The sequence below is a fragment of the Accipiter gentilis genome, chromosome 5 (genome assembly GCF_929443795.1).
Source record: "Accipiter gentilis chromosome 5, bAccGen1.1, whole genome shotgun sequence".
In the NCBI taxonomy this organism is placed as follows: domain Eukaryota; kingdom Metazoa; phylum Chordata; class Aves; order Accipitriformes; family Accipitridae; genus Astur; species Astur gentilis.
In genome coordinates this window covers 20099107-20112199 of record NC_064884.1, presented here as the reverse complement: position 1 = coordinate 20112199, position 13093 = coordinate 20099107, and the positions used below count along the sequence as shown (strand labels likewise).

The 13093-nt window shown below is 39.9% G+C and overlaps 1 protein-coding gene across 9 annotated transcripts in view; it reads right to left on the bottom strand.

Annotated features, from left to right (window-relative positions):
• Positions 1-13093, bottom strand: part of PELI1 (pellino E3 ubiquitin protein ligase 1) — a 46813-nt gene that overhangs the window by 16073 nt on the left and 17647 nt on the right. For 2 of the 9 annotated variants that reach the window (XM_049799757.1, XM_049799756.1), the window contains exon 2: positions 65-299. The exons of the other annotated variants lie outside the window; for them this stretch is intronic. The gene's annotated coding sequence lies outside the window, so the exon portion shown is untranslated. The remainder of the gene's footprint in view (positions 1-64; positions 300-13093) is intronic. 9 annotated transcript variants of the gene reach the window in all.

Here is a 13093-nt window from a genome sequence, read left to right as displayed (position 1 = left end):
CATTACAGTCTATAGCTTTATTTGGATTTAAAATCCCATACTGCTCTTCAAACAAAGAATTCACATTGAATAGTGCAGTTACGACCCAAGTTTGCCAACATCCATTTACACATTTAAGTTCTTTAGCACTCCAATTTCCACTGGGCAATCTTGCGACTGCAAGATCAGAAATCAGACTCCTCTGAACGCATGCACAGTATTTCAGTGCTGCATATTCTCTTCTATGGTTACGTCTCATCTCTTCAAAGGCAAATCTTGACTTCCAGATTCAAAGGACCAGAATATCAAAGTTACAGTCACTGTAAGACACAAAGGATCCATGCAGAATACTAGTCTATCAAGATGAAGATATTTGCAAGCACGGAAGAAGGAAGAGGCAGTAAGTGACAAGAGAAGTAAAAAAAAACCCAACAAAAAAACCCCCAAAACAAAGTAATTCCCAGGAGACCAACTTCTTGTTTGATTACAAGTCCCCATCAAGTCCAGGCTGGCAGATTTCACAAACAATATCAACAATGTTACTGCTGATCTCCACAGGTGCAAGCAACAAGGAATCAGGCCCTTGCATCACTACATTTCTGAAAGCCCAGACAAAGATTGAGAAAACACTTTCTTCTACATGACTTAAATCACCACTGGACAGTTATTCTCCTTTAACTGTTTTTCCTAGCAATCCTTTTGGAAGCTTTTATTAAAATAGTTTTTACTGAAGCAATCACCTGGGTTAAAGAACATGCAGAAGAGTGTATGTTTATCAACCATAGTTTTCATACTTCTCCCAGTCTCCAGTTAAAAACAAGCTCATGTTTCCTTCACACACATACCTGAAACTTTAAGTTCAGCAGGTTTTATATTCCACTTTCAAGATTAACCATATTCTGTCTTCACTACAGATGCATAGGAAAGGTATTGTGATGCAGCTGTTATGTATGCAAACTGCATTGTCACTTTAGATCAGTAGCACTACTTCACCTAAAAAAGGATAATTGTCTTCTTTCTAGAAAATGGAGTTTTTCAGCACAAAGGAAAAAAAAAGCAAGCCTTGGTAGTGTGGAAAGTCAGTCCAGCCTTTTGCTTTTGTATGACTTATTCTTCTCTTAGTCTACACTGTTTGCCTTTTCTTTTATAACCTCTGAATAAGCTTAGCCATCCACTATACACACAAGAGTATCTTATGATATGAAAGCATTGAAAATAAGACAACAAGGCCAAGCTCTGAAATAAGCAAGTGGTCTCTCCTGCACAGGATACCAAGCATAAAACAATGCAAACAACTATCTGCTGCTGTGCCTTGAGATCATCTGAAAAATCGCAATAGAGGGGTTTTTCATTCTCACAAAGAGAATGAAAGCATATTTTTACTATGGACATCTGCCAGTAGTAGGCTGGTCATCCTGGAAACAAGTCATGCAAGAGTCACAGCACACAAAAAAAGCACGTTGCCTGTAGACACTTTGGAAGGGGCATTAACTTGATAGACAAGAGCAAACCTCCTGCTTTGCACCAAGGTTACAGCTAACATTTTCCAGTCTAAGAAACAGCAGTTTTAGTCAGATTGGCATCCAGTGTCCTACTTCAAGTTCTGTTTCAGCCTCAGAAGCAAATCTGAGCAGTTCTCAGCAATTTTATGAAAGTCAGAAACAGCGCTGTGAGGACAAGCATCTTTGCTCAATGAACAAGGCAAGTGTTTTACAACAAGACTTCTATTACAGGCACCTGTGTGAAAATCTGTACTTTATGACAGTAGTCAAAAATAGCATTCCTGTTCAGAAGATGGAAAAAAACATCTAAGCACAGGGGCCTGATTTCAATCATACCTCTGCTAATTTCAGTCTTGTTATTCTGAACTGCTGTTGATAAGATGAGAATGTGGCAGGGCATATTAAGCCCGGAAGATTTATGTAACTCCTAATGATCCACTCCAACAGACTGAAAAAAATCGATTCTGAAAATATTCCCCCGGAAAAAAAAAACATCCAGCATTTTTTTCGGTTAAGAAAAGTAACAGCTGATCCTCCCCTGAGGAAACCATGATAGCCTCCTACAGGTTACGAATGATGTAATTCAGACTGCATGTGGGAAGCTGAAAACATTTGTCTTTTAGCACAAGGTGTCTATTTTAAGCTGTCACTGCAATATTATTTATAACCCTAATTAGCTGAGAAAGTTCTTCACCAGTTAAACTGCTACATTTACATGCAGTCTACACCCCCTTAACACCCAAGTTCTCCACGTCAGCTTTCGGATATACCAGTGACGATGCACACAACCTCGCACAAGGCAAAGCTCCTCCGTTGACCGCCCCTGCAGCGCAAGGGCCAAAGCTACAGGTTGTACTTGCTCAATCAGCTGAGCTACTTGTGAAACTCATTCACACGAGCTACTCAAGAAGATTAATTTCTAGTTTTCTACATGAGTTTTTGGCTATAGTTGCACTTTGGCTGCTACTACAAGCTCAGTATGTTTTGTTAAAAAAGGATAGTTTTGACTTCATACTCAGATTATCAAATAAAGATTATTTATATAACCTGTAATATATGAAGCCATAAAACAATATAATGGAGGCATGCTGGCAGAACAACATTAGATGTTCATTAGCCATAGCACTACCTATTTGTATCTTCAGGGAGTACCTTGCAAAATAAAAGCAGTAAAACAAAAAACTTCATACAATACTGGTACAATATGGTGAAAGTATGGTTCTGATACAGAGAACTTTGCAGTCAGGATCCTTGAAAGTTATCCTCTTTACTGCCTTCAGACAAATTACACAGTATTACCTTAAAAATAAGCAGTCCCAACTTTCATTGCAAGTTGGTGACAGAAGCACAACTTCCATATACAGATTAAGAGTTTATACCTGAACAGAGGCATTTTATTTTTAAAAGGGCCATTACGCAAATAGATGGAGCTTTTTATGCTTTGATAACTGAGCCCAAGGAGATCTACTGTCTGATGCACCTGAACTAGAATACACTGCCAAGGAGCCTGTGCTTGCAGAAAACTACAATGACTTCTTGTTCTACAGATCTGAATGTTACCGTTTTGCTTTTTATGAGCCTCTGACTTCCTGATGAGGCAGTTTATGTACCAAAGTGTCAGCTAAATAGGTGTTTGTATTACACTAAAGCCTTTTCACATAGCATACTACATCATCTTGCAAAAATGAGTTACGGTTACATTTAAAGCCTTTTTTTGGTTTAGACAACACAAATATTTAACAGCTTTATGAGAAATTCCCCTTGGTATGATTTTCTTAGGTAATGATGACAGTTTCAAAGCATCTTGCTCCGCACCCTAAAAACGAGAAGCGACTGACACTTCTTACGAATGAGAAGCATTTTTCATACTATGCATTTTGAATGTCTCTTCCTATTTTAGGTGGAAGGGCAGCCTGCAGACACACTGCCTGTTCTCAGATTTCCTTTCTACATCGCTGAACTATCTTTCAACTTCTCACTGAAAAACACTGCAACTGAGGAAGCTTTTAGAAGAGAGACTGAAACTGTACAACACTAGAAAGGAAAAGCGATGGCATGCAGAGCACTTACCAGTATCTTTTTGTCCTTTCAGTATTTCTACACAGTAGAGAAGAAAAAACCTACCCCTTTGATCTTGTTTAAAACCAGCCAAAATCCACCAACTCCTTTAAAACCCCAGCAACTGCCAGACTGAGTGCCTCTGCTCTGTGTGCTTTTACTTAGGCTGTGGGTAGCGCCTTCTGACTAAAGAGGGGTTGGCTCTGCCTTGCGTAAGCTAGGTAAACACCACTGCACCATGCACCATTGGCTGGAGTCAGAGCCTGCATCCTGCTTGCCGCTCCATAAATTCATCCATCTCTGGCCCCAAAAAGGAAAAAAGGAAGCGGAGGGTGTGTTGAGAACAATCCTGCAGCCCAGTTCTCCAGCAGCTCTGTGGATGAGGTTCTCAGAGAAACACTGATCTATTTCCTTCTCCACTTCTCTTACATAACTGTACCCAGGCATGCTATACCATCTTTTATTTTTTTTTTTAATCATCATTTATTAGCCCAGCTAGCTTTCCTCACCTCCCACACAAAAAGTGATTTCTTAATACAGTGAGAATTAAACCAGCAGAAACTCTTCAGGCATTGCTATCCCCATTTTCACTACTGCTATAGAATTGGACACAGGACACGCCTGCAGACACCACCTGTGTGTACAGGACTCCCATGGTCAATGATACTGTAACAGCTCACTCTTGTAAAATGCACATTTGGAAAGGCAAATCTGCACGTGCCAGACCAGGTTCTGAGCTCATTTCTTACTCCACTAACATCTAAATCACTGCATCAACCCAGTGGGTGGGATAATTTAAATGTCTGAGCCATAAAATGGTGATCAAGTTACCACAGCTTCCAAGTTACCGCCTCTTAGATTTGATCATGCAAATGCTCTGAGACTGCTGCAAGCATAATATGATGCAGAAGCTTAACCTTTACATCACATTTTACATCACAGTTGTAGCAGGCCAAGAAGGTGTACATGGTTACCCTGGCTCAAGCGATGTATATGCAGGCTGACATTTGACATCTCCAAGTTCGACAGGCAACTATCGCTCCCATTTCTGCTGCTCCTTCCTTGGCTTGCCACCTCAATTTTGCAAGCACAACTTTATGGACTGGTTTCCCTGATCTGTCCACATTTTTAAAAGTTGGTTTACCTTCTCGGTTGTTTTTCAGCACTCAAAGCTAAGCACTGTTGAACAAGCTTTTTGTTCATAATGCCATAACACAGTATAAGTTGCAAGTCCACGTAAGTCAGCTTTGCTGCTGAGAACAAGGTGAATGCATACCTGTTTTCTCTCTCCTCGACCTGTACTCCACAGCCAACCCTCCCCTAGGTAATACCATAAGGCTGTCCTGTTACAGGATCTTGTCACCTACTTGAAAAACTCAACTGGGCAACACCTTACCACAGAATATTCTGGATAATAAAACTATACATAGGCTCAAAGACACTTTTTTTTCTCCTGTCATAGATTACTAAGCACAAAGATATCACTTTGCTCTATAGAAGTGATTGAGCTGCAGCTGCTAAACACTAAGTACTTGGAGAAACATCAATGTACAGGTGTTCCCCTTGTTCCCACTCTTCTTCTGGCCACCAGAAAAACCATGCTACTGAATACTGATCTGAGATGGTATGGTCATTATCACCACTATCAGATTAGTAAACTGGTAAAGGGCTTACAGAAAAACCAAAACAACACACAAACCCCAGCTATTTTAACCCAAATAATTTTGCTTATCTGTTTGTGTGTTTATTCTGTAAAACCACTATACCAAAGCAAGTGAGGGGATAGAGACCTTCTGAATCAATCTCATCGGTAAAGCCAAAGACTCATCTTGAGATTACAGTTGAGACCGCTTTCCTGCCCAAAATCAATGGCCTCATGCTACTGGCACATGAACCTAGCTTTTCCTCTGGTTAAATTGCAGAACCTTAAAATGGGACTTTTTACGGGGGTGGAAGCGTCACACCAACCCCACCTCCCCCATCACCTTCAAGTATTTTATACTTTGTTCTGGCCTATATACAAGGTTGGCAGCTTTAATACTGTTTTAATCAGAGCTAACGGTTTGGTTTTGTGGGGGTTCCCCCCCCATTTTTATTTTTTTTTTTAAAGAAAACCACACCAGGACTGTATTAGTATTACTTAACACACAGATACGGCAACAAGAGTACAAAAGGTGCTCTGTATTCAGGTATTCAACTGTAGTGATAAGTTACAATGGTATGACCACTTTAGGTTGCATTACTTTTCTCACACAAGCCATAACACTTGAGTTGCACTGTTTCAAAAGCGTTCATTCTGAAAAGCAGAACTTAAAGACTGATTTTCTTCTAGAGATCCTTTATCTTTTCGTTTTACAGATGCCACTGTTCAGAGTCCAGGTTAATAAGCCTGTGGATTACTTCATGCTGCAGCCACATAAGAAGCTACAGAATGACCAACTGCAGGTGGATATGCCTTCTACCGCCCAGCCCAGTCTCCCACTGATAACAATCCTTATCTGTACATTCCACCTGATTTTGTATTGGTGATCCACAGTATTCTGGAGCAGAGTCTTCTGCTATCAAACAAATACACCATATAATGCCCTTTTCATAGCTAACTGTGCACCATCTTAAAGCAGGTTTTTTGAGGGTTTATTTTGCCCCTAGCCACACAGCTGCTTCTGAACCTCACCCTGCAGAGTTTTAGCCACTTTGTTTCCCTGACTGTGTTTACTCATCTGTTCCTGTGTCAACATTGTCCCTCACTTTTATTAAGAGGGGGGGTTAAGAAGAACCACACAAGAACCATGCAATTCCTTGAGGAATGGAAGCAAATGCCTCAAGTGTGCTGTCGCTAGGGAAGCTATCTGATTTTTCCTGGAGCAGAGATGCTGCCGACCATGCCAGACTAAAACAATGACATCTGTAGCACTGCTAACTTCATGAAGTGATACTTAACTGCAGGGGAGGTTCTTTCCCTGAAGTTATTAAAGAAATAAAGGGCTGTACCGTCATGTTCTTCTATCTGACTCATGAGCAGATGCTGTACAGTTTGGAATAATTATGTGATTTCACGTGACATTCAAAACAAGCTTTGAAGAGGAATGCGTTTCTAGCTATATCAGTTAAAAAGACAGCCTTGCAGATACGGGCAAAGGGCAATGCTATGTCTCTAGCATGCAGACAGCCGAGAAGCCTGAACAGCAAGCTCTTCATCCTAGATAGGGTTAACCTGATCAGTATATTGCTGCTAAATTTCAACAGACATTTTAAACATGTCTGTTGATAATTTTATTTAACAAAACAGGCAGGGAGTGGAATAAAAGCCCCACACAGGATAAGTGCTTGAAATTGCTGCACACAGGGTACAGAGGAATGGAGACTGAAGGAAACACTGAGAAAAGAGAGCAAAAATGTGGAAGACTAGCATCTGTAATGGTCCCAAGGGGAAAGTGTATTTGTACACTCAATACTGAAGGCTGAACATATACTATACACCACCTTAACTCTGTTTCCCACAAAGTCAGTGGCTGAACTCTGATCAAAGCTAATAATACCCAAAAAAGACATATTATTTCATGTGTTGCAAAGCATTAACACTGTTACAAGGTTCCCAGAAGTCTAACCCCAGGTGCACAGGGGAAAAAAGAAAGCAGGAAAGATTACTGACTTGCCAGCCCCATTTATCTTTCACTGTGTTATGTCACATGTAATCTCTGCAAGGAGTTCCCATGTTATACAGTTAATAAAGTCATACTACAGTGCTTTAAGGAGATTATGGGGGGGAAGCAGCCTGAAGCCAAGAACATGCTAATTAGAGTATACAATAGAAATGTTAATCAAATAATCTGCAGGAAGAGGAGGGGGGAAGGAAATGACCTAATCCCCTGCCTTACTGTGTGGTGCCTCCTGGCAAGAAGAAAATTCTTGTAAGGGCAGAGCAAACAAACGTCCATTGTTATAGCTACAGCTTTCAGAGAAGAACACTTCTGCATCTCAAGTTTCTGTAACACGAAGGGTTGATGGTACTTTATGAACTCTTCCACACTGACCACTTCTGGAAGGGGCAGAAGCTAATTAGATTTGCAGGACAGCTGAGTAAAAGACCCAAGTACAATCCTAAATTCTTAAGGCACAGAAAATTCTCCTTCAAAGGGATTTGCCAACTCAAAAATGTCTGTCATCCAACAACCATGGTGATCCTTAGGCAACTGTGGAGCTATTCGTCGCTGAAGCTGCAGTAGTCTAGTTACAGAAAGGCAAACAAATCATCACGCTGCAGAGGCATTTCCCGTGACACAAGTCATACTTTGCCATCAGACAAACCCTATTAAGCATTTCTTACAAGTGCTATTCCACCCTTAGATCTTTGTGTGCCTGCTCCTCAGGTACACCAGGGAAGCTCCTCTTCTACTCAAGGACAGCATGTTACCATCAATGCATATCCCATCCTGCAGACTGGAAGAAAACAAACAATTGGCCCTCTGTCTTCAGTTTGATCTCTGCTTTAGTAGACACACATGGCTTTCAGCACTACCAACTCAGGATTTTCAACTTCCTAGGGGAGAGACCCCATCAAGAAAAAGCACACACAAGATTTCTGATCCTTGGACTGAGAACATATTTCATAGTTGACCTTACTATAAGCTGAAGGAACCTCAGGCAGGAATAAAGAAATACCTACAGGAGAACAGGACTACTGACTCTCATGTACTTCTATGCTTCCAAGAGTCTGAGTCAACTCCTTTCCTCCTAAGGGACTTCACAGAATCACAGCATAATTCAGGAGGTCATTTAGTCCAACTTCCTGCTCAAAGCAGGAGTTGGCTTCCCAGATATTGAGCTATTACTGCAAGAGACTGGGAGCTTTAAGTATGAAACAGCCTCTCAAGACACACATTCCCTCAGGAAATAGGAAAGGCATACCAAATGCGAGAGAACTGCTGCTGACAAGCAGTCTTGCAGGCCAGTCTGGAGCTTTGTATTTGTTCACAGCCTTCCTATGACTGTTTGATTCAACATTTGCTTAAAATAAAACAATTGGCAAAAATTACTGCAGAGAGCTTGCTGTAGCCACACCAAAGATTGTTTGGACTGATTAAACACTTGAAAGGGTGAAACCCACAGCATACCTTTAGCTTCACACAAAAAATGCATTCCAATAAGCAGTACAGTACTGACAGTACAGAACTCTACATACAGCAATCATTGCCCAAGACAGACATTCAGGAATGGAGCTGCTCTCAAGATGGTCCTTCACCTGGCTTCTCAAGAATGGCCTGAAGCATCTGACATGATGGATTCCTAAAAGTCCAAGACTGAAAGGATGATAGGTAAAGCATCATTCTGAAGAAAACACATTCGTTTCCCAAAAGGTCAAGCTGATGTAAGCCATCTGCTAAGTCAGAAACACACAGATGTAGTTGTACCAGGCTTCTTTCCAAGACAGTAAACTTGAGTTTCCCAGGTACCTGGAAACAGCTATTGTGAAAGTTTTTTGTTTGGTTGGGGTTTTTTTGTTTGGTTGGTTTTTTAAGTTCTGCAGGAACATTTCTTGAAAACTCTGCAAGTCAAATACCATACCTGCAAGTTCAATTAACCTAGGCTATGCACAAGCACTTCCTCGAAGAACTTTTTATCTGTAGTTCTGCGTTCTTTGAACAGCAGAACTCAGATTCACTGAGCTTCAGGTATTATGGTTTCCCCTAAATAAAGGAAGGCCCAATTTGAATTCTTTTCCAAGAAGTAGTTTTCCTGCTTGCAAAACTTTTAAGGTACCTTCTAACAGAACTAGCTGAACCTGCATTACCTGAAAGTTTTCATTCCCACAAAGCTAGATCGTTTGAACATGGACTTCTTCAGAAAAAGTTAAGAAAGTCGCTAGATGTATTAACACATCTTTGCGTCACTTTCAGTGATGAAAAACGTTTCACACTGATTAGCAAAAAAAAGGACAGAAAAAGTATTTAGTTATAGAAATTCAGCTGTAACTGGCTGGGTCCCCACACTCACATTCTAGGAAAAAAGTATCTTAAGAGGGACAAAGTTTAAAAACTATTTGGTACAGTTTCTATTCAACTCCCACATCACACAAATGAGTATCTTAAGGCAAGTGCCTTTTCACTAGGAGAGGTCGTCAAGCACAAAAGCGAGTATTTATCCAATAGAGTATCCCTATGCTTTATCCTAATTCCTCACCACAGTTACTACGCTCTTTACACTCACTATTTTAACTGGAGTTCATCTGCAATTCCAGTAAAAAAAGCGCTGGATAACCTCCACACTGCTCACCTCACCGTGTGAATGTCCGAAGCCTGTAGTTCATACCTGAATATTCTGTAAGTCACTCCTAATAAACATACCATCTTACTATACTCCTCCTCCTCCTAACTGCAAGCTTTGGACAGTCTTTATATAAGGTATAAAACCTGGCCCTTTCTAAATACATCACATCCAGCATTTACATATAAAAGCATATGACCTACATACCTCTGGATAGCTGTCAGAGGTCTGCCTACTCTCTGCAAGCGAAGTATCAGGTTTTTATAAGCCTGATAAGAAGTATTACAGCCCTACACATAAATGGCCGGTTTGGTACCTCAGTTTCATGTATTTCTGACATTCAAGCATATCTTTCTACAAATATTTTAAATAGTGCTGTATAAGCTCAGGTACAGAACAAAGGTTACTTGAGGCAACAACCCAAGAAAACAAGAATTGATTACTTTGCATATGCAATAGGTTTCTAATAGAGGTATATTGAAATATCTCCAGATACATTAAAAGCTGTCTCAATGAGTAAAGTGAACCAGCTTTTATGCTAATACAACTTGTATTTATACATAAACACAAAACTAACTTTTTGCACACTTAAGTTTCCATGTTGATTGTCTCCTACAGCCAGCAATTCAAACAGGACAAAGTTCAAGTATCTCCTCCACCTCCTCATGTTAGATCACCTACCTGTTCCCAGTTTGTTACTGCTTAGAGAAAAAAATCCCATGCTATTTCGTTATATCTTTTTCTTTCCTTTATAATCCCATGGGCAATGCATGATTTAGCATATCCAGAGAGGAGCAATACTTTACTTCCTACACTTCTAATCCAATTTGGATAAGAGGTTTGCTGCTTATAAAAATAAACAGGCAGTTGCACTTTACCTCTATGTGGGCACTAACACCTAACAACAGGAAGATCATTCCCAAAGAGTAGTAAGAATTCAGTGCTAGCAATGCCATTCCTAAATTTTACTCCTTGGTTGAAACACGAATCCAGTTCCTTGTTTACAGGTACAAGGAAAGAGCCGATAGGTACTCTTGGGTCTTGTCTCATATGACATTTGGCATTATTTTGCCAAATAAATTGTCACCAAAAATAGCCAAGGATAGAGTACCTCAACCATGGAGATGGAGTTGTACTACCTCTATAGGGACCCAAGGGACTTTGGTCTGACCATATGGTCCATTTTTAATTAAGAGCCAAGGAAACTGGTATATTTAACTTCTGACTTACAGTTGGAAGTTTTCACGGTGTCACTAGTTTCAAGTTTTCAATTTGCTATGTATACAGAAGAATGTTACCTTCAAATAAGAGAAGGTATCTAGCTGAATATGGCAACTTTAAGTTAGTATAGTGCTCAGTTACAACCAGAACAACTCTGATGGAAAAATATTTTCAAGTGTGTGGGTTATATAAGATACATTTTTGAAAAACACCAAATGTGTTTTTGTACCAAGATAGTGGCATGTTTGTTTTTTAAACTAGCCATGCTCGCCAGAATCTCTATTGCTTTTTGTCCTCTCAGAGTATGTCAATGAGGAAAGAAAAATCAGACAAAGATCTAGCATATGAAGACAAAAGTAATGTTAAATTAGTAGAGTACAGGGATACTGACAGTCACTGTGGCAGAACACTTTTCCAGCAATAGTCAAAGTGTGCACCCATTGCTAGGCAGCATTAAAAATGTTCAGCTGGTAGTTTCATGGACTGCCCTTGCGCATTCAGTGGTGTTAAGTCATTTCACTAACCCTAATGAAATTACATTAGAAAGACAGCAATTTGATTCTCAGTAATTCTACCAGTCAGGAAAGCGCTCCTGAAGACAAAAAATATTATGTTCTTCCTTGATCCACCAAACTCAACAGAATTCAGTGTGAATACAAACCTTCAAGATTTGGCCTAGAAATTGCTAAGATTCCTAAAATTAAGGTTTGGGGACACAAGCTCAGTGTATTTATCATCCAATGCAAGTTTACTTATTTTCCACATAATGTTCTCAAGCAAAATGGCTATGACTGGTTCTCTGTAAATATCAGCTCATATTTCAAAGTTACCTGAAGAAGCCTCAAAACCAAGTGTAGCTGAGCAATTACAGATTGGGCTAGATTTGAATTAGCACATGCATGAACGAAAATCTACATTTCTTTCCTATTTCAGGCATTTCTCTGACATGCAAAGGTATCTTGACACTTGCAAACTCACTTCTAGCAATTCCTTGGCTTTGCCCTTTGTACCTGTATGCATTGAGAGGCAGGCTTTAAGCTGTATAACGAATTACTCGTTTTCTCTCAAAGAAAAATTCTTCCATTCAGGAAATAGGAAACACCAATAGGCAAATATACCAAAAAAAGCATATAGCCACAAAAAGCTGCAGTTTTGACAGCACCGTGACTAAGTAATTTTTAAACAGTACCAGACAATTCAGAACACAGTAGTACTTTACACAGTTTTGAAATCAATTTCACATGATTTACAGCATGCACTTATTTACTAACCAAAATGACTGGTTAATATAATACAGACTTGTTCCTTTCTGAATCTTGAGAAAGAGGCTGAGAGAAGCCTCCACTTTAACCCACAGTGTGCACTCCAGATACCCATACAGGCTACCAATGGACTATTGTTTGAGTACCTTCAGTGCACCTCAGCTATACTAGAAAAACAGGACTTAAGGTTTCTGTGGTATGCAAAGTTACTAGTAATAATCTAGTATGGAGGAACTGTTTCACTTGCCCTTTTGTAGTCAGCCATTCACTGCAGACTCATTCATTCCAAGAAGTCTGGCTCTTCAGAAGTAATCTTTGCAAGTTTTTAGGGGTAGAGTAGCCCTCGCAGGACTGACATTGTTTATGAATATTTCTTCAAATTACTAACAGCTGCTCATACTGAGCACAGTGGTGCCTCATTCACATGCATTCATAAAGGTTTGCAGAAGGCCCGCTTACATTCAATTTGCTGCTTGTCATTAGTCACCCTCCTGCTTACAGATGTCTCATGTCATCCATTTGCAGAGCAGAACACCACCATACAGCTGCAGAGGGTATGAACAGTCATAAGACAACCAAGTTAGCGCATGCTAAGAAGTTATTACCCAGACTCAGCAGAGATGTCTGACCACATTCAAGCTCCTGGACCAATGCAAATTCAAAGTAAAAAAAAAAAAATTTAAGGAAGCCCATTCAAGTACCTAACTATACAACAGACATACTAAATAAACTAATGAACTACCAATATGGCAAAGTCAACATAGCCAATTTGACACTGAACAACCAGAAAGAGTTTATGAAGTGTCA